Below are 26,665 nucleotides of genomic sequence, written 5' to 3'. Positions count from 1 at the left end.
TATGTAATATAATTATATAATAAAATAATTATAGTTGCTATTATATAATTATATTACAATGTAATATTATACTAATTATAATAACATATAATATACTACATTTATAATATATAATATATAATAAAATTCCACAATAATATAATTATATAACTATATAATATGTAATATATGATATACTATAGATAACATTTTATTATATATAATATATAATGTATATTGCATGTAAAATATGTTATTATATTATATGTAATATATTATATTATAATATGTTATATGTTAATATAATATATAATAAATTAATGCAATAATACATAATACATGAATAAAAAATATTTTTTTGTTGGTCATGGGGATTGAACTCTGGGCCTGGGTACTGTTCCTCAGCTCTTCAGCTCAAGGCTAGTGCTCTACCACTTGAGCCACAGTGCCACTTCCAGCTTTTTTTGTTTATGTGGTGCTGAGGAATCATGCATGTAAGGCAAACACTCTACCACTAAGCAACCTTCCAAGCCCTAATAAAATATATTATTATATGATATAATATACTATTATATAATAATTTATTAATTATATAATTATATAACATTATATACTATATAATATTAAATATATAATTATATAATGATGTTATAATATATTGCATGTTATGCTACATATATCTTATAGATATTTCTTTTAAATTATATATTTACATATATAATATATTTTTATGTATATGTAATGTGCAGAAAAATAAATGGCATTGGAGATCATCATTTTAATAGAAAGAAGCCAGACTCAAGGACAATGATGGCATGTTTCCTCTCAAGTTGAATCTGTACTATCAACAATACAATATATGTATAAATGACAGGGCCACTAGGAAAGAGAAAGGATCAGTGGAAGGAAAAGGGAGGATAAACGGTGAATGGAGGGTGAATATGATCATATGTTTCAGACATAATGAAAATTTCACAATGTAATTATTTTTTGTAATTAATATACATTTATAGAAAAGATAAACAAGAATGTATTAATAGAAAAGGACCTACTCATTGCAGAAGAAATAATAGAACTAGAAAAATCATTTTACAGATTATAATTTAATTCACACAGGATTTACAATAGATATTGTATCTTGATAATTAACCTAGGTTACAGAATTATAGTAATGACTATAGAATTCTCTGTCATAAATTTCATGTTATATTATTTCAGTATGATGCTGAAAGCTGGTTTCATATATGAAAGTACTGCAATGTGGTTTTTTTTCAAATTCTTTATTGTGATTAAGTGATTACATAATTTCCCAAATTCACAGTACTGTGGGATAGTGATGCTTAGTTAAAGTCACATACATATTCTAACTTTCATGGGGCAAATTGTCTATCATGGTAGATAACATTTATGAGTTCTATGAGCTTTGCAATACAGTTATTTCTTCCACATTGGGTGATATGTACATTTCTTTTGTTTTGCATAGTGCAATGTTTTTTTTAAGAGAATAGGTTTTCTTCAGTCTGATGTTTTTCTGACTTTGCCAGAAATTTTTTTTTTTTTTTTTTTTGGTACTGGGTATTGAACCCAGGATGTGGCATTTGCTAGGCAAGTGCTTTGCTGCTGAGTTACATCCCAGTCCCAGAAATTATAATAATTATTTTTGGTGTTTAAAAAAATAATTAGCCTCATATTTTGCTAATCCATACTTTGGTTCAACTTGCTATCCCTTATACCCTAGCAATTCAACAACCAAAGCACTTTTCAACAAAGCATAGACAGAAACAAGACTTCAACCTGAGTGGATCATTTAACTTCCAGGTTTATATGACTGCCATCAGAGTCTAATGAGGAATTCCTGATGATTCTAAGGCTAGGAATCAAATAGCTGCTGAATTTGAATCAGCACTATTTTGGTGGGCCACTGTTGATTAGAAAGTGGATCAATTATGTTTACCATAACCAACAAAGGTTTGTCATTTATACTACGAAGGCAGTAAAGGAAATTGCAGAACAATTATGTCCCACTAGCAAGATGGCATAGAAAATTTGGATGGCTCTTAATGGATTCTGATTAGGAGTAAAGGTTGTCCTCAAAAATACAGCCTTAGATTGAACCATCAACTAAAAATTCAGAATTAAATGGTTCCCTTGCTAAGTAAGGAAAGGAACTAATTCATATGGACACTAATGTTAAAGCACTTTGACGAAAAAGAACAGAAAATAAAAATAAGGAATTACAAGAAAAACTATCTGTCAAAGTGGGTTGCTTAAAAGTTCCTGCTTTGTCCTAGTGGCTTGGCTCTTGTTGATTATGATGCTTAGATAATATCAGCAAGTACAGAAAGATAAAAGGGAACTGCTTGGGGATAAGGGAGAAGGATTTTTGAAATGTAAAGTTTTGTCTTCACTGTTTTTGTTTTTGTTTTTGTTTTTTTTCCAAGATGGAAAAAGACTCAGCTCAAACACTCATGCCACAGGGTTTAAGAAATAGCAGAGGGTGTGGGTATGTTTTGAGATTACTGGTCTACACTTAATCTTATTGCAAAGTCTTTTAAAAGTAAATACATTTTGTCCTATTCAAACTAGCCAATCACAAGAAGATTGTGAGCTCAACAACTCCGAGCAGAGGATATTTATTTATTTTTTTGTGTGTGTGTGTGTTTTTTTAATTGTGAAAATACTGTCAGAGGGGTTACAATTACATGGGCAAGATAATGAGTACATTTCTTATCAAGCATTGCAGCCTCCTCCTTTGTTTCCCCTTCCCGTCCCTTCCCATCCACCCCCCTCCATCCCCTCACCCAATCCTCCCCGCCCCCCCACCCACCAAAGTTGTAAAGTTCGTTTTCCACATAACGACTTGTACATCTCATTGTTGCAATGGGTCCACCTGTATCCCTATTTAAACGATTTGTTTTTCCCCTTCCCCTCCACAAATTATACCGACATCAAATACAGTGAAAGCAGGGGTTATACTGTGGGGGAGGGACCGAGCAGAGGATATTTAATCTCTGCTATGTTAGCATTAAATAGGGGAGCAGCTTGTCTGCTCTGTGTGCTTACTTGCCAGATTTCTAGGTGATGGCATACCTTTCTGCAGCAGTAAATTGTGCCTTGCTGAGACAGTTCTTTATTTTCATGTCTAACGTTATAACTCCAGTGGTTCTTAGAGATCATAGTTATAACATAAATATAATAAAAGGAGTTTTGAAGCTCCTTTGAGTTTCAAACTCATTGAATTTCATTATTAAGCTTATAAAAAAAAAAAAAGTTAGCCGGGTACTGGTGGCTCATGCCTATAATCCTAGCTACTCAGGAGGCTGAGATCTGAGGATTGTGGTTCAAAGCCAGTCTAGGCAGGAAAGTCAGTGAGACTCATCTCCAATAAACTACTCAGAAACAAAGCCAGAAAAGGTGCTGTGGCACAAAGAGGCTCTGAAACAGTACCTAGGCTCTGAGTTCAAGCCCAGGACCATAAAAAAAATAAAAAAAGTTATCTGTCCAGTTCAAAGTCAGCCCAGACAGGAAAGTCAGAGACTCTTATATCCAATTATACACCAAAAACCCAAAACTGTAGGTGTGACTCAAATGGTAGAGCACTAGACATGAAGAAAAAAAGGAAGAGGGCTCAGGGACAGCACCTAGACTCCTGAGTTCAAGCCCCAGAACCAGCATACACACACACACACACACACACACACACACACACACACACACACACACACACACACACACACACACACAGTCATCCAAGAAGCAGCTATAATTTAAATCTGATATATATATATATATATATATTTCATATGAATCAACTCTTCTCACAGGATGAGGAGAGCATTGTTTTGTTTTTTTTTTTGTCGGTCGTGGGGCTTGAACTCTGGGCCTGGGCGCTGTCCCTCAGCTCTTCAGCTCAAGGCGAGCGCTCTACCACTTGAGCTACAGCGCCACTTCCGGTTTTCTGGTGGTTTTTTGGAGATAGGAGTCTCACGGTCTCTCCTGCCCGGGCTGGCTTTGAACCGCGATCCTCAGATCTCAGCCTCCTGAGTAGCTAGGATTACAGGCGTGAGCCACCAGCGCCCGGCGAGAGCATTGTTTTTTGAGTTAGAGCATTCATTAGAAGATAAGCTTCTTGTTCCTTTATTTTCATCACAGGACAGTGGTATATATAGAAATGGAAACTTCCAATTATCTTCTCTAGGTGGAGCTACAGTCTTATATGCATGTTGCCTACGTGAAAGCAGTTTCATGAGCAAAATCCTCAAGGCAGTGCAGGCGAAGCACCCCTATTCTGCACCACCTTCTTGCCAAGGGTTGAATAGTATCCCTTACTCAGATCCTTTTCCTGATTCTTTTATCCATATTGATGATATTAAATGCTTCCAAGGCAGGAGCTTTACAAATTATTATACTGAACCCTTTACTTTGTGTATAAACATACTGACACTGGGAATGATTAAAATCATTGCATGTCTCACAAAAAAGAACATGGACCAGATCTTAGTCCTTTGACTTCAATCTTGATGACTTTTCCCCCTTCCTTCTTTTTTTTTTTTTTTGGCATGGGGCTTGAACTCTGGGCTTGGGTGCCATCCCTCAGCTCTTCAGCTCAAGGCAAGCACTCTACCACATGAACCACAGCGCCACTTCCGGTTTTCTGGTGGTTAATTGGAGATAAGAGTCTCACGGAGTTTTCTGCCCTATATGGCTTTGAACCGAGATCCTTAGATCTCAGCCTCCTGAGTAGCTAGGATTACAAGCTTAAGCCAACCAACACCGGGCCTTCTTAATCCTATTCCACTCTCCCTCTTCAAAATGTAGGAAGGAAAGAGTCAAAACCGGGAATTTAATTTCAAATGCTCAGCCTTTCTTCTATACAAAGCAATTGTCTTAACTTCTTTGTATACATTACTACATATAGTAGGAGAAGCTGAAGAGCTTACATCTGGGTTAAAGATACTGGACTGCTCTACCACAGTTGAATAGAACATGAGAAATAGAATGGTATGGACCAAGAATGAAAATTATCTTGGGTTATCTTAGGCTTTTTAGGTAAGCAGCCATTTACATTTAATTTTTGAGTTTGACCCACCATTCTCATAACTATTAGCTAAATTTTATGGAATATGTTGTTAAAGGGAGAAAATCTATGTTGTTAATACGTTAAAGTTAGATTTCCTCCCTTTAACAACTCCAAAGCTAGGAATGCTATAGGAACATACAAAGCTTATAGGAAAGATTTCTCCACTTTTCTTGGTCTGCCTACCCAATGCCTCCCCAACACCACTCAATTTGCTGAAAATATTGTTTTAAGATTTTCCTTGCTCCTTGGCCATAGACCTTTACATAACAGTTTATATTTTGTTCAGAATAGTTTATTTTATTTAAAACAAAGTTGCACCCACAAATAGTAGGTACTTTTCTACCTAATCAAGAGTGGAGTTAGGTAAGCCTACTATAGTTAAATTTTTAATTACTCAGGAAATAGTTAAAATTTTACCGCATCCACGGAGGTATTGCAGTCACACTTTAGTAACAAGAAAATTGCGTGTTTGAGTTGTATTTTCAAAACAAAACTAGAATTTTTCTTTGTTTTCTCTTTTATACAAAGCGATATATGTCTTATCCCCCCAAAGTCAACCTAGTAATAAAAGAGTTGCATTTCTGAATAAATCTGTGTTTTAGTCTATATCTTCATCTCTTGGATAGCTAGAGTTCATATTAGTTTGGTAAATATGTTGTCAGTCCTTCATTGAAGAATCATAGGTGCCTTTGTTTACCCAATTGTTTTCAGTAATTAGTTGCCCTTATAACTTTTCCATCCATTATGGACATATTTGGAAGAGCTCTGCTTTAAACCAATATTAGCTTACAAGATTGAACAAGGTAAGGTGAAAAGTACTACATTTTTCATCTAGTCATTAGCTGGAAGAAAGCCAGCACCATTTTAGAATTTTTTGAATTCAAACTGGCTCACACCTGTGATCTTAGCTACTCAGAAGGCTGGTATCTGACAATCACAGTTCAAAGCCAGCCTGGGCAAGAAAATCTATGAGATTCTTATTTTCCAATTAATTTCCAGAAAATCCAATGTGATGCTGTGGTTCAAAGTGGTAGAAAGCCCAGGGACAGTGCCCATGTCCCGAGTTCAAGCCCCATGATCAAAAATAAATAAATAAATAAATTAAATAAATAAAAATAAAACTATAACCTATCTTCAAACCCTAGTGTGAAAAAGCTCTTTCTTTTATGATCATTCTTCATGCCATTTTTGGAGTCTGAAATTTACTCTTTTATTTTTTACATCAAAATTATTTCAGAACTTAGGACAATATCGATACTACTAATTCATTTTTTTGCTATTTTTTTCCACTAGCAGATAGCATATATTCTTATACAGTGATAATGATACTCACCTAAATTGTAAATGTTAAGGAATTGTCTCAGATGATGTCATTGCCTGTAGTCAGCACTTGGTAATGGTTAAAGGAATTACAACTCAATTTGATTTATATATATACTTGCACTCACTCACTCACAGATTAAGCAATATTAGATGACGAATTAGACAAAAGAGGCTAGGCAAACACAAGTTGTTGAGTGGATTAAAATGGGCAGGAGGATATCTTTTTCTTATAGACAAATGCTAAACAGAAATATCAGATCATTTTAGGTATAATACTTTCAGAGTTATACCTTAATTTTTAATTAAAAAATAAGTTCCTCCCCGCCCCCAGAAGACAATGTCTCTTCAGTCCTTAAGGATCCATTTCCTTACATAGGTTTTGGTAGGTGGCTGCAAGGCAGCACCATCAGGTCTAAATCAGGGTGAGGGTGTTGTGTCCTGACCACCTTGCTGTGAATGGCACAACTTATGCAGCAATGGAGCTTTACATAGAGCTTGGGAAGCAACCACACATCGAGGACACTTGCTTCTGAACTGTCCCTCGTGATACAGCCTCTACCATGTTCTGAATGCCGAACTTCTTAATGAAGGCTTTGTCCTTGGGTGCTCCTTGGGGCAGTTTGTACAACAAATAGGACGTACATGGCTGCAACTCTTTTTAGTACTACCATTGTTTCTTTTTCTTTCTTTTGTCATCTTGGGAGTGAAGACCAGAGAGCTTAATTATAATTTTTATAAAACCTCTAAGAAATGGACTCTCAGTAGTGCTTTCTCTGGAATATAGAATATACAAGGGAACAGACTGTTTACCTGTCACTTTTCCTACAGAAGTTAAAAAACTTTTTATGTAACTTCTTTTTCTGATTATAAGAATATCTGTACCCTTAGGAAATAGAGCTTGGCATTCTTTTCCCATGTATATGGTAATTTAAAAAAATAGAAACATACTACAACTACTCCCTAAGATGCTTTTTGCATTTTCAAAAATGAATACTGGGCCAGGCTCATGAGCCAGTGGCTCATGCTTATAATCCTAGCCATTCAGGAAGCTGAGATCAGAGGATTGCAGTTCAAAGCCAGCCTGGGCAAGAAAGTCTGTCATACTCTTATCTCCAGTTAACCACCAGAAAACCAGAAGTGGTGCTGTGGCTCAAGTGGTAGAGTGCTCGCCTTGAGGTGATGAGCTCAGGGACAGTGCCCAGGCCCAGAGTTCAAGCCCCACGACCGACCAAAAAATAATAATAAAAGAATACTGGAACCAGGTATCAGTGGTTCACCCTTGTAATTCTAGCTATTCAGGAGGTTAAGAGAAAAAGGATCAAGATTTGAGGCCAGCATAGGCAAAAAGTTCATGAGATGCTACCTTGAAAATAACCAGCCAAAACCTAACAGACAAGAAGCCCTGAGCTCAAATTCCAGGACAGACAAAATTAAAATAAATAAAACAAAATTTAGCACTTATCATGAGTATTCTTCCATTAGAAATATTCTTTTAGGGCTGGGAAGGTGGCTCAGTGGTAGAGCACTTGCCTTGCATGCATGAGGCCCTGGGTTCGATTCCTCAGCACCACATAAGCAAAAAGAAAAAAAGATGGAAGTGGTGCTGTGGCTCAAGTGGTAGAGTGCTAGCCTTGAGCTGAAGAGCTGAGGGACAGCACCCAGGCCCAGAATTCAGGCCCCATGACCGGACCCCCCCCCCAAAAAAAAAAAAGAAAGAAAAAATATTCTTTTATAAGTAACTTCATAAATAGCTTTTAACCACATAAATATATCTTAACTAATTTCTCGATTAACACACTGATTGTTACCAGGTTTTTCTATTTTTCTAGTATCATTGTTGCAACTAAAAGCACCTTCCCCTTCCCTCCTCTGTGTGTGTGTATGTGTGTGTGTGTGTGTATTGCTGGATCAAAGGCTAAATGTATATTTAGGATTGATAGACTGGCTTTCAAAAGTTTGAATACTGATGAGTTACCTTTTTCCATCCCTCAATTCATAATGCATGCTGTCACTTTTAGTGTGTCTACCTTTCTAAAGAATACAATATATCACATAGTTTTTAATTTTACTTTTTAGTTGAGCAACTTTTTTTGGCCAGCCATTGGGCATGAACTCAAGGCTTGAACATTGTCCCTGAGTTTTTTGACCAAGGGGAGTGCTCTATCACTTTGAACCACAGGTTCACTTCTGATTTTCTGGTGGTTAATTAGAGATCTGAGTCTCCTAGACTTTCATGCCTGGGCTGGCTTTGGACCGTGATCCTCAGATTTCAGCCTCCTAAGTAGCTAGGATTTCAAGCATGAGCCACCAGCACCTGGCTTCCTTGAGCAACTTTTAATTAAATATTTATTGTAATTCTATAAATTATTGTTTTATATAATATCTTTGTATATTCAGAAGTTAGCTAGATATGGTAGCACATGCTTGTAACCCCATTATTTGAGAGTATAAGGCAGAAGGATTTTAAGTTCAAGGCCAATCTGAACTATATAACAAGACCCTATTAAAAAAACAAAGACAAATAAACAAAAAAACCTTGTGATATGTATTAAAATATCACCCAAGGACATTTATCTTCAGACATGGCATTATTAATAACATTTTGTTTATATATGTTTTCAAATACTAAGCAAAAAATTTATTATTTTTTTATTGTGAAAATACTGTACAGAGGGGTTATAGTTACATGAGCAAGATGATGAGTTCACTTCTTATCAAGCATTGTAGCCTCCTTTGTTTCCCCTTCCCATCCCTTTCCGTCTCCACCCCGCCCCCCAAACCCCACTAAACAAAAAAAAATTTAATCAACATTTTCTTTTAGAACTTCTGGCTAGCTGTGGTGGCACATATCTTTGAATCTAGCTACTTGGGAAGTACAGATGAGAGAATCATGATTTAAGCCAGCCCAGGCAAAAATTTAGCAAGACCCGATCAAAAAGAGTAAGCTAAGCATGATAGTTCTCACCTGTAACCCCAGCTATATGGGAGGCAGAGGTTGGAGGATTATGGTCTGAGGAAGCCTCAGGCAAAGAGTGAGACACCCCCCACACACATACACTTTAAAAAATAATAAATAAATAAATGTGAAAAGGGCTAGGGAGTCATAGTTGAGTGGTTGGCCCTGAGTTTAATCCTCAGTACTATCAAATAAATAAAGCTTTCTTTCCTTTTTTTTTTGGCTGGTCATGGGGCCTGAACTCTGGGTCTGGGCGCTGTCCCTCAACTCTTCAGCTCAAGGCTAGCACTCTACCACTGGAGCCACAGCGCCACTTCCCGCTTTTTCTGTTTATGTGGTGCTGAAGAATCGAACCCAGGGCCTCATGCTTGCATGGCATGCACTCTACCGCTGAGCTACCTTCCCAGCCCTTTCTTTCCATTTTTGCATCTTACTTTAAATGACATTTTTGTCCTCCAAGACTATGAATAAAATTTGCTCATTTTTTCCTAAAATGTTATTGTTTAATCGTTTGTATTTGAATGGTTTATTGATTCATTGTACACCACCACCTCCCTTTGCATATCCATTTGTAATCCAATTTAGACTAAGTGAAATTTTACACCTTATGTTAGATACAGTATGCAGAGGGCTGTGCAATAAGGAGGTAGAGCTTTATCCTGAAGACAGGTGAGAAACATCACTTTATGAACACAATTTTAAGACTGTTAAGGACCATCTGAAGGAAGAAGAGAAAGAAAACAGAAGAAAGGAGACCAGTTAGGTAGCTAGTTAAAATACTCCAGAGAAAAGTTACTGAAAACAGAGCAATGCTTGTGGGACTGGTAAAGAGGAGATAAAGGTAAATTATCAGAAAGCAGAAACTTAGTCAAGATTAGAATCCTTAATTTCCCTATGTGCTCAGCGTGTGTCTACCACAAGGTCTGCATGTCTCTTGGCTGTAGATGTATCAGCTCTAGACTAGAGAAGTGGAGAAGCAAGCTAGTGAAGATGGCTGTAGTGGTTAGTGATAGGAATCTCAGATGGAGGGATTTACTGTCAGGGACAAGGAAGGAGCTTGATATGCTGCACAAAATGTTTGAAATACTTGAGGAACTACTAAGGGAATTTCAGTAGAAAGCTGAAACTGGGTAACGGGAGGCCAGGAATAGACATGTGGACTTGCTCTTTATTTGTGAAGGCAAAATAATTGATGGTGTGAGGGTAAGGATGTGGGTTAGATTGGCTAAGTATGGGCAGGAGGAGAAAGCCATGGAGTGATGAACCTCTTAGGGATCCCACATTTAAAGGTAAGAGAAGAAAAGGAAGTGTGAGTAAATGTAGTCATTATATTCAGTGTACATTATGTAATTGAATTAGTAACTCGAGGGTAGGGTGGAGGGAGAAACAGGAAAATGATGGAAGGGATGACAGTGATCAAGTTCATTGTAATCCTAACCTGACTTACGGAATTGAAACCTCGTTATACAACCACTTCACATAAAATAACTAAACAGTGCAAACAAGATGGAAAAAGAAATTAAAGGAGTAAGAAAAACCAAGAATTAGATAATGAGCTCAAATTAGGAAGGCTAAGAGAGGATATGATCTCAGGAAACTAGGACAGTTGGTAATAAGAAGAGTAGAGGGGTTGGGAAGGTGGCTCAGTGGTAGAGCGCTTGCCTTGCATGCATGAGGCCCTGGGTTCGAATCCTCAGCACCACATAAGCAGAAAAAGCCAGAAGTGTCACTATGGCTCAAGTGGTAGAGTACTAGCTTTGAGCTGAATTGCTGAAAGACAGTGTGGAGGCCCAGAGTTCAGGCCTCATGACCAACCAAAAACAGAACAAAACAAAACAATAGTAGAAACCCATCTAGAGATTATAGATTTAGAAGAAAGGCCTTTACATACAGTGATAATATCAAAACAACGGCAATGGATTGTAAAGAATGGAGAAGGAAGAAAGAAGACTTTCCCAAGAAACATAGTAGTGAAAGGAAACAGACTGATATCTTGATAAACTGGTATGAAGCAGAGATCTTGGGACATTTGCTTGATGGCATTAAAGCTCAGTTTTTTCATAATAATAAATTTCCTCACAATTATATGAACCTATTGGGTGTTGTAAGACTTAATATACATTTGGTGACTTAGCATAGTATTGCGTTTTACTGGAAGGTAGAATTCTTGGACATATTTCAGTTGAAAAAAGATCAAATTAAAAAGGAAAATCTACATAATATCTCCAGAGAAGAGAGGGGTAAGAACAGGTGTGGGAAGGTTAGTTTTGTAAAGATACATATTTTGTTGTTGTTGTTGTTGTTTGCCTTGTCTTTGTTTTGTTTTCTTGTAGGAGCAGAGGGAAAGCGAGAGTTTGGGAAGAGATTTGAAATTTTAAGGTCTAGAGACATAAACCTGGGGATTTTGTGAAATAATTTAAATTTTCTTAATAATCTAGGTTGTAGGAAAAGTTAGAGATGAAAGGAGCATTGGCTTGAATTTTTTGGAATAAGTGGGAACAAGTCTGAAACCATTCTTTGGAGAATGTAAAGAAAATTTAACTAATGAATGAGTTATTGCTCACATAGCAGATAGAGAAAGTTCTAGAGACGGATGTGACTATACTTTCTACTACACAATGGTGCACTTGATGTTTCACAACTGCACACAAAATGGCTAATATGGTAAATCTTATTTCATATGTACTTTTCAAAATTTATTTTTAAAAATGACTTACATGAGGCTGGGAAGGTGGCTCAGTGGTAGAGCGCTTGCCTTGCATGCATGAGGCCCTGGGTTCAATTCCTCAGCACCACATAAGCAAAAAAAGCCAGAAGTGGTGCTGTGGCTCACGTTGTAGAGCTCTAGCCTTGAGCTGAAGAGTTGAGCACCCAGGCCTAAAGGTTGGGCCCCATGACCGACAAAAATAAAAAGACTTAAACATAGAAAAGAAGGTTGGGAGTGTGGCTCAGTTGGTAGGGTATGTACTTAGCAAGCAGGAGGTTCTAAGTTTGATCCCCAGTACCGCAAACAAACACATAAACAAAAATGGAAAGCTGGACTGCAGTGACTTATGCCTATAACCCCAGCTACTTGAGAGACAGAGATCAGGAGGCTTATGGTTTGAAGCTAGCCCAAGTAAAAACATGAGACCATATTTTAAAAAAATAACTAAATCCAAAGTACTATGGGTGTGTCATGTGGTAGAGCACCTACCTAAAAATCATAAAGGACTGAGTTCAAAACCCATACTGCCCCTAACAACACAACAACAACAAAAAGAAATGAAAGAAGAAGAAAAATGGGAGTTAGTAAACAGAATTTCAATGTTCCCTATTTTAGAGAAAGGTATTCTAGAGTAATGGTGAGGTTTGTGGGTGAGCTGAGGAAGGGTGTTAGAAAATAATAAAGGCAAGCACTGACGTCACAAAGGGTTGACAACTGCAGGCATAATAGTGAGCTGAAAAGGAGGTTCCCGAGGGACCAGAAAGAAAAGAAATTAGCAAAGGTAGTTGGGCCCCACTTGAGAAAGAGTCATAGAAAATAAAAAATAGGACTGGGAATATGGCTTAGTGGTAGAGTGCTTGCCTAGCATGCATGAAACCCTGGGTTCAATTCCTCAGTACCAAACAGAAAGCAATGGAAGTGGTGCAGTGGCTCAAGTGGTAAAGTGCTATAGCTCAGGCCCTGAGTTCAAGATCCAGGATTGGCAAATTAAAAAAAAAAAAAAAAGGAAAACACTCTGGGAAATGGGGACTCAAGGAAAACTTTTAGAAAACATGATGAAAATTGAGTCCGAAGAGGTTGGGGGTAAAACTGGAAATATGCAAAGGTTTTGCCAAGATACAGGGAAAAAGCAGGTGTCAACCAATAGTAACCTTGATATGTAAATATATGTATCTATATTTCTGCGTCATTAGGTTATGAATCACTTCACAAAACTGAGGTGTGTGGGGGCAAAGGTCCTTCTGTTAAGTTTTGATTTACTTTCAACCTTACATGGTCTTCTTTCTTTCTCTCTCTCTCTCTCTCTCTCTCTCTCTCTCTCTCTCTATATATATATATATATATATATATTTTTTTTTTTTTTTTTTTTTTTGCCAGTTCTGGGGCTTGAACTCAAGTCCTGGACACTGTCCCTGAGCCTCTCTGTGCTCAAGGCCTAGAGCTCTACCACTTGAGCCACAGTGCCATTTCTGGCTTTTTCTGTTTTTGTAGTACTGAGGAATTGAACCCAGACCTTCACTAGGCAAGCACTCTACCACTAAGCCACATTCCCCACCCTTTCTAAAATGTTTATACCCAGACCAGCAAAGGAAATCAATTTGCAAGGGCAAGGAATTGTGGTCTTTTAAAAATGTTAGTAACCTTGTTTATTCATGAAAGGATAGAATTGTTTATATGTGAATTTATATGTGAAAACAATGTTCTGCCTCTTTCACTAAACAGGTCTAAGAACATCTGCAATTGGCAATAATCAAAGCAGATCGCATATCTAAGAACAAGAACTTAACCAGCTTTGACTCTGGGAATAATACTCAGATTCCAGAGCCTTAAAAAGGTTTGCATAACCTAATATGTGCACATTTCCAAATCTTAACTAGAGTAGTACCCTAATTTAATCAGCTAGTTCTCTATTTTTTTTTTTAAGAAAAGCATGGGAGTTTCAAATAACAGAGCTTCATTTTTTGGGGGTGGGGTGGGGTGGGTCATGGGGCTTGAACTCTCAACCTGGGTACTGTCTTTCAGCTCTTCAGCTCCAGGCTAGCACTCTACCACTTGAGCCACACTGCCATTTCTGGCTTTTTTCTGCTTATGTGGTGCTGAGGAATCGAACCCAGGACCTCATGCATGCGAGGCAAGCACTCTACCACTGAGCCACTTCCCAGCTCCAGAGGTTCATATTTTGAGTCTCATCTTCAAAGTAGATTGTAATATATCTCTTTAAATTGATTCACTCAGAGAGAAGTAAGCTGACTTGAGTATGACTCATTTCTCAAACATGTAAAACATTAATAAGAAGAAATTTATTCTAGATACCACAGACCAATATTTAGTGAAAGCATCCTTATCTTCCATTCCTGATACAGAAAGATTCCTTTTTATGTGTGTATACTGGTACCAGCCTTGAACTCAGGACTTTGTACTTTCCTGGGCTTCTTCACTCAAGGATGGCACTCCACTACTTGAGCCACACTTTACTTCTGTTTTTTTGGTGACTAATTGGAGATCAGAGTCTCATAGACTTTTCTTTCCTGGCTACTTTCAAACCTCAGTTCTCAGATTTGAGCCCCCTAAGGATTACAGGCAGATGGCAATGTTTTAATCCATATTAAATTTGATGTTCCACTATTGTAGCTAAAAGCATTGCAAGTGATACAGCTTCTCTCTATTTTTCTATTATCTACTTTAATATTTTTATTTTTAATGATATAACCCAACATAAAATGTATTAGATATTATACCTTACTACTTCATAGGCACTTCTGATTTTTGAAATAGCAAACAAGTAGTATATTCTAGATATTGACTTATATAATATCTTTAGTTGAATTGTTTGTACATTTTGATATTTAAATAATTATAGAGTTATATAAACTTTAGAATATCATGGATATATATGAATTAATATATTAAAATTAGTAAAAGAATATTATATATTGGTATATCAGGAAATAGAAAAGACAAACCAAAAACCCTTTTTATTAAAACAAAATTTTGAAGACATAAATATTCAAAATATTTTTTAAAAATGATAATTGCCAGTAATAGTACTATTATTGTCATTTTCTGTTAATTTTTCAAAATGCCAATGTAATACTATTAGTTGTGTGTGTGTGTATGTGTGTATGTGTGTGTTCGTGTGTGTGTGTGTGTGTGTGTGTGGTATTGAACTGAGGACATTGTGCACATTAGACAGATAATCTACCACTTAAGCTATGCCCCTAGCCTTTGCCTTGTATATTGGCTGGTCTTGAACTCTTGCCCCTGGGTGCTTCTACCTCCTAAGTAGCTGAGGTTACAGTAATGGACCACCACACTCAGTTACCATTTTTAAAATATAAAAACAGTAAAACACCAGTTATGTTTTGTTTACCAATATATACATGCACACATTTTTTTTATTGTCAAGGTGATGTACCAAGGGGCTTCAGTTACATAAGTAAGGTAATGAGTACATTTCTTGTGAACCTTCCCTCAATTTTCTCCTACTTTCCCACCCGAACCTCCGCCCCCACAAGTTGTACATATCATTTCCAACATAGTGACTTGTGTATATCACATTTGCATTGGCTCCCCCTTGTCCTTTGTCTCAGCATTCTGTTGTTCCCCTTCCCTTCCCAAATAAACATATATACAGTACCAGGGTACTAAAATCAAATATAATAACAACAGAGGACATACAATAGGGGGAAGAACATACAAAAGAAACAAAAAATCACATAGTACATTAAAAACAACAACAACAACAAAGAAAAACCTCTTGTGTCCATGTCTTGGGACTCATTTTGCTTGGCATCATCCTATATGGTCATATGTACATAGTTATTGAGCTATTCTGCTCATCTGCTAAGATTATCCTAGATTTATACTAATTATTGCAAATAAGGGAAACCATGAGATCTACGTTTCTTTGGGTCTGGCTTACTTCACTTAATATGATTTTTTCCAAGTTTTTCCATTTCCTTACAAATGAGGCAATGTCATTCTTATACACACGTATTTCTAAACATACACACACATATATAACATATAAACATATCTGATTACATATATATACATATATATGTGTATATATATGTTTATTTGGCAAACAAACAATTTGTATATAAAATGAATATGGATATCACAGTATCATATACATTCAGCTAATGTATTAAGTAATCAGGAACAGTGATAACATGAAATGATATGTCAAAGCTGAGCCAGGCATAGAGTTCATGGCTACAGTCCTAGCACTTAAGGAACGGAGACTCTAGGACTGACAATTTGAGGCCAGCCTTAAGCTATCTAACAAGTTTCAGGACAGTCTGGGCTACATAGAAAGACCCTGCAAACGCATGCATATTTCCTCTGAGAGGAGAGAAATTGCACAAGATAATGGCCCAGAGGGGCCTTTAAAAGTATTAGTAAGATTTGTTTTCACGCTAAATGGTATATACTACACAAGCATTCATTTCATTGCTTTTCTTTAGAACTTATATTCATAGGCATTATGGATATTAACTTTAACTTATGAAATAGTTTGTAATTTGAAATTTAGTACGAAAGAAAATTAAACATCAGTTAACATTGTATTCATAATCTTACCTTATCTTCCAGTAGGTAATGTAGCTACCAAGGAACAAATCTGGCAAACTCTCAACATCAACACTTTCAAAATGAGAATAAAGGATTCCTTGTTGTCTAAATTCGGTGAAGCATTTTTTTAAATTATAAGATGATTTTAGAAGAGAACAAATGAACCAGGGTATAAGAACTTTCATATGCCCGATTGTGACACTTTAACTCAAAAGAATCAAATGTTATAGTTAATTAAATTACTTAGGCACAGCAAGAACAAAATCACAAATCTGTAGTGTTATACAAAAAAAAAAGAAGTAAGAATTGTTTTCTGATCAAAATACTATTTTAAGTTGCCTGTATTTGGAAGTTAATAGAAAACAGGTTCTCATGGGAATGATTTTCTTGTACAAAGTCTGTAGGTACTAGCTTAGCATAACTTCTACAGGGGCTTTTTCTCTGGGTCTGGGGTATACTTATTGAATGGTGACTGATATTGTAGAACAGCTTGTTAAAAGTTCTGGAGAGTGTCAGGCACTGGTGGCTCATACCTGTAATCCTAGCTACTCAGGAGGCTGAGATCTGAAGATCACAGTTCAAAGCCAGCCTGGACAGGAAAGTCTAGGAGACTCTTATCTCCAATAAACTACTCAGAAAACCGGAAATAGCTCAAGTGGTAGAGCACTAGCCTTGAGCTGAAGAGCTGAGGAACAGTGCCCAGGCCCAGAGTTCAAGCCCCATGACTGACAATAAACAAACAAACAAATAAATAAATAAAAGTTCTGGAGAGCTCTCCATATTTCACAACACTTTTACTGCCACACCTTCCAAGTTCACTGGTAGACAAAAGCCAAAAGGAGAGTCCCTCCCAAAGCTGGTATTCGGCCGATGGCTTCATGGGCTGCAATAGCTGGGTAAGGCTGGTTTCTTTCTTATTGTTGCTAATGCTATATAAGCTGCTAAATAGTTTGAGCATCACACTTGCTAACACCATGTAATTTTGTGGCAGCCTTTGTTTCCCACCCTTCCTACTTTTCATGGGCCTCTCTAGCGATTCCCAAAACTGTTGCCTTCATTATACTTTTGTAGGATCCCTACTAATCTCACTTTTGGGTTACTTAGTAACTGGGCTTGAAGTGAATACTACTAAGGTAAAAGAACTCTGTTAAGTAACTCTCTTTTCAAAGAAAGACTAAAAATGTCTATTTTAAAGCTGTTGCATCAGAATGGACATAACTTTAATGCTTCTTAATTTGAGTCTGTTGTCATAGGTTTGACAGCATTGAGGAAAAAAATCCTTCCACTGAAATATAATGAAGGTATTAATTAGAATAGCTAGATATAGCATAACCTGTCATATCCTAAGCATGGTACCTTCCAAACAGTAAGACAGCTTGTACTCCTTTGAGTTAAGAACATCCAGTATGTTATATGGACTAATGACCATATAGAGAAGAGCATGATTATGTTGTTTCTAAACATACTTAAACAGGTATACTGGAATTTGAACTCAGGATCTTTTGCTTATTAGGCATGTGCTCTACTGCAAGGTCTCACTTCCAGCTCTTTTTGCTAGCTGGTAATTTTTGAGACAGGGTGTTGCTCCCTGCCTAAGTGTATGTCTAGATCTCGATCTGCCTGTTTTAGGCAGATTCTACCATAGCTGAGATGACAGCTGTGTGCTACCGTGCCCGGCTTCTTCCATTGAGATAGTCTCACAGACTTTTCTGCTTGGGTTGACTTGAACTAAAAAGCCTCCCTCCCATTCTCAGCCTCCCAGATAACTAGGATTATAAGTATGAGCCACAGGTACCTAGCCCAAAGCATACTGTTGAGCAAATCAGTAAAAAAGAAATATGTACACTCTAATAAAAAATAGTGGTACATATTAATTTAACCTATGGAAATAAAAATACTGGTACTTATCCATTCAGTGATACATATCCATGGAGTTTTGTTTGTTTGTTATTTGCTAGTCCTGAAGCTTGAATTCGGAGCCTAGACACTGTCCCTGAGCTCCTTTTTTTTTTTTTTTCTCAAGGCTAGTGCTCTACCACTTAAGCCACAGAGCCACCGCTGGCTTTTTCTGTTTATGTGGTACTGAGGAATCGAACCCAGGGTTTCATGCATGCTAGGCAAGCACTCTACAACTAAGCCACATTCTCAGTTCCATGGAGGTTTTTTTTCTTAGTGAGGAAAAAAAGTTGAAGATTGTCACTAAATTATATCAGAATGAATGCTGGTACCCATATCTGTGGTTGGAATGTTTAAAAAATATTAGGATGAATTATTACTCTAGAAAACTTAATAATCTCAATAATACTAGTAACAATTTATTCATATAAATTATTGACTACTGCTAAAGTATTGTTGAGCAGAATTGCTATAGAGTGTGAAAGGTTAACATAATAGTTGCATAAAATATAATGGTAAAATAAAATCTCAAGGAGGAGGAATTTTGCACTAATAAACTTAGGTTTAAGGATATGTGTTTTAAGATATAAAAAGTCCCTAAATGAAAAATGAGTGGAGATAATCATATTATGTCTCCTTTAAAAAGAAAATATAAATTACTAAATAGCATTTCTTAAATACCTGTTATTGACATGCTAGGAGGCTAAAAAATTAAGTGGTTGAGATTTGAGCACAAAATGATGAAGTTGTTATACTCTTTAAGGAAACATAGAGCTTTATTAGTTATACTGATATCGCTAGGAAAACTTTGACAATCTTTTATGAGATATTTGAAGGAGAGCAATTATATGTATACTCAGTGCTGATTAGAAGTAAAGCTTTCAGCCAATTTTGTGAATGGACCCTCTACAACAAGCAATAAGGATGGCAAAAGAAATTATATAAATGTAGTGGCTAACAGTGAACCCTTTCCTTAGACAACAGAGAATGTAGCCATGTGGAAATAGATGAAAGGTTGTAATGTTTTCTCATTAATATTTTTACAGTTGAACATAATTGGCTGGGTATCAGTAGCTCATGACTATAATCTTAGTTACACAGAAGGTTGAGATCTGAGGGTCGAGATTTGAAGCCAGTCTGGTCAGACAAGTACGCTTGGACTCTCATCTCCAATTAACCAGCAAAAAGCTTGAACTGGAAATATGGCTATCACTAGTCACAAGCAAAATAAGCCAAGTGAGAGTGCAAGGCCCTGAATTCAAGTTCTAGTATCTGCACAAAAAGAAAATCATGGTAACCCAGAATTTTTAAAACTTGGCTTCCAAAAGAGGACTAGAGATACAACTCTGTTAAGAGTTAGTTTTTAGTCATGCTTACTACTTAGTCTTTTATCTTATTGAGACTTGGCCCTGGATTTTAATTTCTAGCCTGAAACTTACTAGTCTAGATTAGTACAATCTTTCCAAGTCTTACTTTCTTCATTTTACAAATAGAGAATATTTACCTCACAGAGGTGCCATGAAGAAGAAATGGATAATGTGGGATAGAGGTTTCACATTCATTAAATAATCCATGATTAATGACTGCTTCTCACTTGCTCTATACAATACAATGCTTGCTTTAAGTAGGGTTTTGTTGTTGTTTATTTGGTCCTTGTTTTTTTTTTTAACATATGTTACACTTTGGGAAGGGGATGTTAAGAATCAGGAAAGTTAAGCGAGATCCAAAATCTCATAGCTAGTCAATGACAGATAATGGATTTGAGGTGTGTTTGCTGCTAAAAATCTGTATTTCTTTCTATTATGCTATATTGAACTCTTTAAAAACTATAAAGAAACAACAAAACCTTTATAGTATAGCATAATCTACAGTAACAACATACTCCAGGAATTTGTGGCAGAGACAAAATATCTCAAACTCCTCACTGCCCCCTGCTTATTTCTCCTCTCATAATAAGCTTTGCCTATTCTTTCAAAGTTCCTTTTGTGGGTGGGGATATGGTTCAATGGTATAGGGCTTTCCCTCACATGCTCATTGCCCTGGGCACAACCCAGGGAGATATGTTATTTTTGTATCCAGTTATCAACATGAGAGAACTGCTGTGTGTGTGGGGGTGGGGGAGAGGCACAGGGGAGAATGAAATAACTAGAGATTTTAACATAATTTCCTTCTACTGTTCAAGGAATCTATTTTTGCTCTTAATGTTTCTAAATATCCCTGTCACAACTTGGCATATAGAGAAAGGAAATTCTGATCCTCTTTAGTTAGTGTTTGCCAAAATTTAAACTAGTTATTTTTTCTCCCAATGCTTCCCATCCCCTGCAAGACTGTAATGTTGATTCCTTAATTGGAATCACAATTGAAACTTACACATTCTCAGAAGTTCCTTGCAAGCATGCTCTTTTACTTTAATTCTTAGCAGACCCTGGCCAGATGTGGCAACTCCCACTTTTCATATTACTTATTTTCAGACACGACTATTTAAACCCATAAGTTAATATGTTTGCCTCGTTTTTCTCTCTAAATGGAAAGAAGGGAAAGAGTTACATTCTAACTGTAAATGTTAGGAGTTAAACAGTGATCCAAATAAATAAGCATTAAAATTGCTGAGGACATCAGTGCAGAAGTCACTTAAGTTGGACAAGAGTCCAAGAAAACAGACACAGTGGAGAAAATGTGAAATCTGAGCTAAGAAAAGTGATGCTCATACCATCTTCTTAACTGTTTAAGGAAACTCCATCTATGTGATACAATCCAAGGCCTGTTCACTTTGAGAAATAGAAGATTCTGTCATTTTCTGAACAGAGTTGTATACCTTCTAGAGGACATCAAGAATGTGGTAGCATACAAGCATGAGTCACACTGAAGATGCCCAGGACAGAGGAGCACATGTCAGTTGCATTGTAGACCTGGAAACTCCATTCTTGGTTTTTGGTTTCTGTGCAACCACATACATACGTCTGCATTCGGGGCTATTTTCTCTACTAAGATGGTCTGAGGCATATATCCATGGGGAAAGATAAGGCATAGGAAAATGTGGGAAATTTCCAGGAGGCAGACTACACAAGAAATAAATGTACCATTTAAGAAAAAGAAAACACCATTTAAAAGACTCTTAGACCATTGCTTCAGGGGGAAGGCTTCAGGATAGGGGAAGAGAAAAATGAGACAGTGATAGAGATGAATATGATTGGAAGCATTATTTTACATATGTATGAAAATAGCACAGTAAGACCTACTACTAAAAACTTAAAAGGTGAAATTTCTATTTTTACAAGCTGTTAGTGTTTATTAAGAAAGTTACATAGATGGTAAATTAAATGCTTATATGTATTTCTTAACAGTTTTTAGTACATGAATTTGATCAGCCTATATTATATACATATATGTAAATATCACAATGAAACAATTTATGCCAATAAAGTATTTTTTAACAAACAAAATAGCAAACCTGATGAGCTTTTGAATTTACCAATTTTGGTCAATTTCTTTTCTTTTCCCAAATGGTTTATTTCTTGGTGCTTCTGTTGTCCTCATTTTGCTGAAAATCACTTGTAAAGTTGCTAATAGTTTTGTCTTCAGAAGGCATAAAAGTATAATGTATAATTATCAACTTGCTTTACAAAGTTTCATTGGTGAGGAAGAAGAACATTTACAGAAAATGACAGTCTATGTAGGCAATCTCTTACTAATTTTACAAATCACTTTAAGGAAAGCAAAATGGACTATTTAAGTTAAGTAGCAACTATTATCATTCACTCTTATTGTTATTTTGCAATAATAATTTATTTTGAAGAAATGATAAGACAGTTCTCTTTGATTTTTAAGATCTTCCTTCACAAAGTCTGACTAAAAGTATCTCACATTTTTGTTTCATTCTTACCGTATAATCTTGTCTTGTCTCTCTCCAAAATAGTTACAGGCTTTCTCTTCTGAAGGCTTGCTTGCTCTTTTTATTAGCCAGAATTTGGCAGAGAACCAAATGGCTTTAAAAGGGAGTGATAGGCGGATGAGATTTTGGTATGTACTCCCTTCCAAAGAGCCCAAAGCATCATAATTCTGTTAGACCTAAGATTCACAAATTTTCTGCTTTCTTCTTTGTCATTGTTTGAAAAAGCATCTGATGTGTAGCCTAAAGAATAGACCGTGGGATGTAACAATAAGGCTATCTGTGAGAAGACAGAAACCTAGCCCACAACAATCTTCTGGCACCTTGATTTTGATTATTACCACACAGAATAATGAGAAAATAAAATTCTTTTGTTTAAGACCCCCCCCCAAAAAAAAAAGAAGAAGAAAGGAAAGGAAAGAAATTAGAGTTGGGCTCTGGATCTGTAATTCTAACTACTCCTGAGGCTGAGAGCTGAAGATTACAGTTCAAATCTAGCTGGGGCACAAAAGTCCATGAGATTCTTATCTCTAATAAACACCAATAAGCCAGAAGTAGAAGTATAGCTCAAGTGGTAGAACATGAACATTGAGTGAAAAAGCTAAGAGACAATACTAAGGAAAAAGAAAAAGGAAAATAAATAAAAAGGAAAAAGGGCTGGGAAGGTGGCTCGGTGGTAAAAGTGCTTCCCTTGCATGCATGAGGCCCTGGGTTCAATTCCTCAGCACCACATAAGCAGAAAAAGCTGGAAGTGGCCCTTTGGCTCAAGTGGTAGAACGCTAGCCTTGAGCTGAAGAGCTGAAGGACAGTGCCCAGGACCAGAGTTCAAGCCACATGACCAACCAAAAAATAAACATTTAAATAAATAAATAAATAAAATGAAAAGGAGAAAGAAAAATTTGGGAAACCTTTGTTAGAGATTTATTCCTGAGAATACAGTAGTCACAGAGAGTAGAGCTTGCATGTTTTGTTTCCCTTATTCATGATCACTATCCAGGTGTTCATTCTGAGAAATCACAAAGTTAAAGTTTAATTTTATTCCCAACCTCTATGCTACTTCACTTTTTCCTATAACAAGGAATTGTGGCTCAGAAGCAAAGAGCTGCTTATTAAATGAATGGTTCATTGCTTTCAAACTGTGAGGTGCGCTGATGAGAATGTTTGTTTCACATAAATACCTGACAGACAGGTTAAGTGCCTTCTCTCAATTCTCATTATGGTGCCTGGAAAGATAATCCAGAGAACACACTAATTCAGAAATAGGAAGTACTTGGAATCAGAAACCTTATCTTTTTTATACTTAGATCTCAGACAACTCTAGCTCAGAAAGTGTCTCATGCACCTGGTCAATTTTATCTGGCTAAATAGTAATAGTCCTGAAACATTTCTAGAAGCAGCTTTTTTTTTCCCTTTTTTTTTTCCCCGCTGGTCTTGGGGCTTCAACTCAGGGCCTGGATACTGTCCCTGAGCTTTTGTGTTCAAGGCTAGTGCTCTACCACTTTGAGTCACAGCACTATTTCCTGCTTTTGGGTAGTTAATTGGAGGTAAGAATCTCATGGACTTTCTTCCCCAGCTGGCTTTGAATTGCAATCCTCAGATTTCAGCCTTCTAAGAGGTCAGGATTACAGGTGTGAGCCTCTGATGTCCATCTTTTTTCTTATATTTCTTTCATTCCTTTTTTCCCTTTCCTTTCTTTCCTTCCTTCCTTTTTTCCTTCCTTCCTTTCTTGCTTCCTTCCTTCCTTCTTTTCTTCTTTCTTTCTTTCCTTCTGTCTGTCTGTATTTCTTCCTTCCTTCCTCCCTTCCTTCTTTACTTTCTTTTTTTTGTACTAGCACCAGAGCTTGAAATCAGGGCCTGGGTGCTATCCCTTAGCTTTTACATTCAAGGTTGGCACCCTACCACTTGAGCCACAGCTCTACTTTTGTTTTTTTGCAGGTTGGCTGGAGATAAGAGTCTCATGGACTTTCCTGCCATGTCTGGCTTCAAATTGTGCTTCTCAAATCTCAGCCTCCTGAGTAGCTAGAATTACAGGTGTGAGCCACCAGTGCTTGGCCCAAAAAGCTTTTCGTGGGTTACATCTTACCAAAAATTCATACATGTCAACATATAGATGGGAAAGATTTCTATTTCTTCAAGTTTCTCCAGTCATGAGAGGCCTCAAGACTCTACAGTTCTGTAGTAGAAACTGAAAAAAAAATTACCAACCCATATGAATGTTCTGCGATGTTTCATAAGTGAGCAAGTATATATTCTGAGAGATAGTCCTCAATATTCCTTTCCCTGAAAGTTTGTGACAAGTACATATCACAAGTCAGAGAAAATATATTGACAGCACCAAAGGGGCCCTTTTGTGGAGATTTGCTGAGCTGAACTGAGAGCTTTGTAGTCAAATATGGGCACAGCTTTGGCCTGTGATCATTCTTTTCTTCCATTTGATCACCAGTGAGGTCCACCCTAGTGTAAATAGTGATTTATAAAGTCTGAAAATTTCCTGGTTTTATTGCTGGGCATGGTGGCTCACGCCTGTAATCTTAGCTACTCAGGAGGCTGAGGATCACAGTTCAAAGCCAGCCCGGCCAGGAAAGGCCATAAAACTCTTTTTTTTTTTAATTTTAATTTTAATTTTATTGTGAAAATACTGTACAGAGGGGTTACAATTACATGGGCAAGATAATGAGTACATTTCTTATCAAGCATTGTAGCCTCCTCCTTTGTTTCCCCTTCCCATCCCTTCCCATCCCTTCCCATCTTCCCCCCGCCCCCCCCCCCCCAAATTCTCTCCCCACCCCCCCCCCCTTGCCCCAGCAATGAGACTCTTATCTCCGATAAACCACTCAGAAAACCAGAAGTGGCACTGTGGCTCAAGTGGTAGAGTGCAAGCCTGGAGCTGAAGAGCTGAGGGGCAGCGCCCAGGCCCAGAGTTCAAGCCCACAAGAACAACAACAACAAAGAAGAAGAAGAAGAAAGAAAGAAAAAAAAGAAAAGAAAAGATGGTTTTCTCTTGGTGACTTAGAGTATTTGGAGAGTGGTTTAGGGGCTGTTTTGAAATGTTCTAGACTATCTAACAGAATTAATAGTTCTGTTACCTTAGATTGTCATCCCAGGAGTATGTTTCTCACTGCTCATAATCCCTTCTACCTCCTAAAAACAGGATGAAGCATATTGCTTTTTCTACTCTTGCCATTATAAATGATTACAAACATAATGGCTTTACAACACAAATGTCTAATATAAGCCCCAAGTCCCATACTTTTATCAGGCAAGGTCAAGATATTGGCAAAATATTCTCCTTCCTGTGGCCAAGAATCATGAAGAAGGAACAGAGGCTGGACTCCAAGTACAGTTGTGGAAACATCCTGTCAGGCAGCAGCAACATTTCACTACAAGGAATCTGTTAACCATAAAGACATGTGGTAACAGTCAGGAAAGAAAAGTTCTGACCCCTCTTGCCTGCTATGTCCCAAGTGACTGCCTCTTCAGCTGGAGTCCCTAGATGAGAAGACAGAATGTATAACAAACTTCTATCAGTGAAGCCAAAGAGCCACAGGTATTGCCTATTCTGACCCTTGTACAATATAGAAATAGATATTTACTGTAATACTCTGAGCTTGTGGCTTACACAGCATCACACAGTGAATACTTAGTATCCCATAATTTTGCCTGAGGGTAACTTTGTCCAGTGGGGCAGATCCTAAAGCCAACCTCTATGGGCACAAAAAAATTGGAGGGATGTGGAGTGGATCTACAGGAGCACACAGAAAGCATCTAATGCAAGGTCCCAAAATTTATTTCCACTTTTTTTCAAGTCCTGGGACTTGAACTCTGGGTCTGGGCACTGTCTCTGAGCTTATTTGTTTAAGGCTAGTACTCTACCACTTGAGCCATAGGCCCGCTTCTGGATATTTGGTGGTTACTTGGAGATCAGAGTCTCACAGCCTTTCCTTCACTTTTTTGTTTTTTAAGGCTATTGCCCTCAGCAATCATGTCTCTTTGAAGATCAGAAATCTAACTTTTTTATTCTTACTGTTTGTATGACATATATTTTTAATTAATTACTTTCAGAATATTTTTGTCTTTATGTTTAAAGTATATCTCTTGTAGTTAGCATATTGTTGAGTTTTCATTTTAAAATCTATCTTGATGAGGAATGCAAATAACTTTCTCTCTGGTGCCAGCTTCCTATATAGATTCCTGGTCTTCTGCGTGCCTCTATTGTACTCCCTAAATTTATCATATTAGAGCAAAGAGAACACAAGAATT

General features: G+C 37.0%; 1 protein-coding gene across 3 annotated transcripts in view; it reads right to left on the bottom strand.

Annotated features, from left to right (window-relative positions):
- Il33 (interleukin 33) overlaps nt 1-22,487 on the bottom strand; it is a 39,414-nt gene extending 16,927 nt beyond the window's left edge. For 2 of the 3 annotated variants that reach the window (XM_042686919.1, XM_042686921.1), the window contains exons 1-2: nt 22,400-22,416; nt 6,393-6,450 (exon numbers count right to left, since the gene is read on the bottom strand). The gene's annotated coding sequence lies outside the window, so the exon portion shown is untranslated. Of the gene's footprint in view, nt 1-6,392; nt 6,451-22,399 lie in introns of all 3 variants that reach the window. The other variant, XM_042686920.1, reaches the window with a different exon arrangement.
- Between the last annotated feature and the right edge of the window lie 4,178 nt (nt 22,488-26,665).

Source organism: Dipodomys spectabilis, unplaced genomic scaffold (genome assembly GCF_019054845.1).
Source record: "Dipodomys spectabilis isolate Male_0828 unplaced genomic scaffold, ASM1905484v1 ptg000098l, whole genome shotgun sequence".
Taxonomy (NCBI): Eukaryota; Metazoa; Chordata; class Mammalia; order Rodentia; family Heteromyidae; genus Dipodomys; species Dipodomys spectabilis.
The sequence above is the reverse complement of the archived record's forward strand: the minus strand, read 5'-3'. Positions and strand labels throughout refer to the sequence as shown.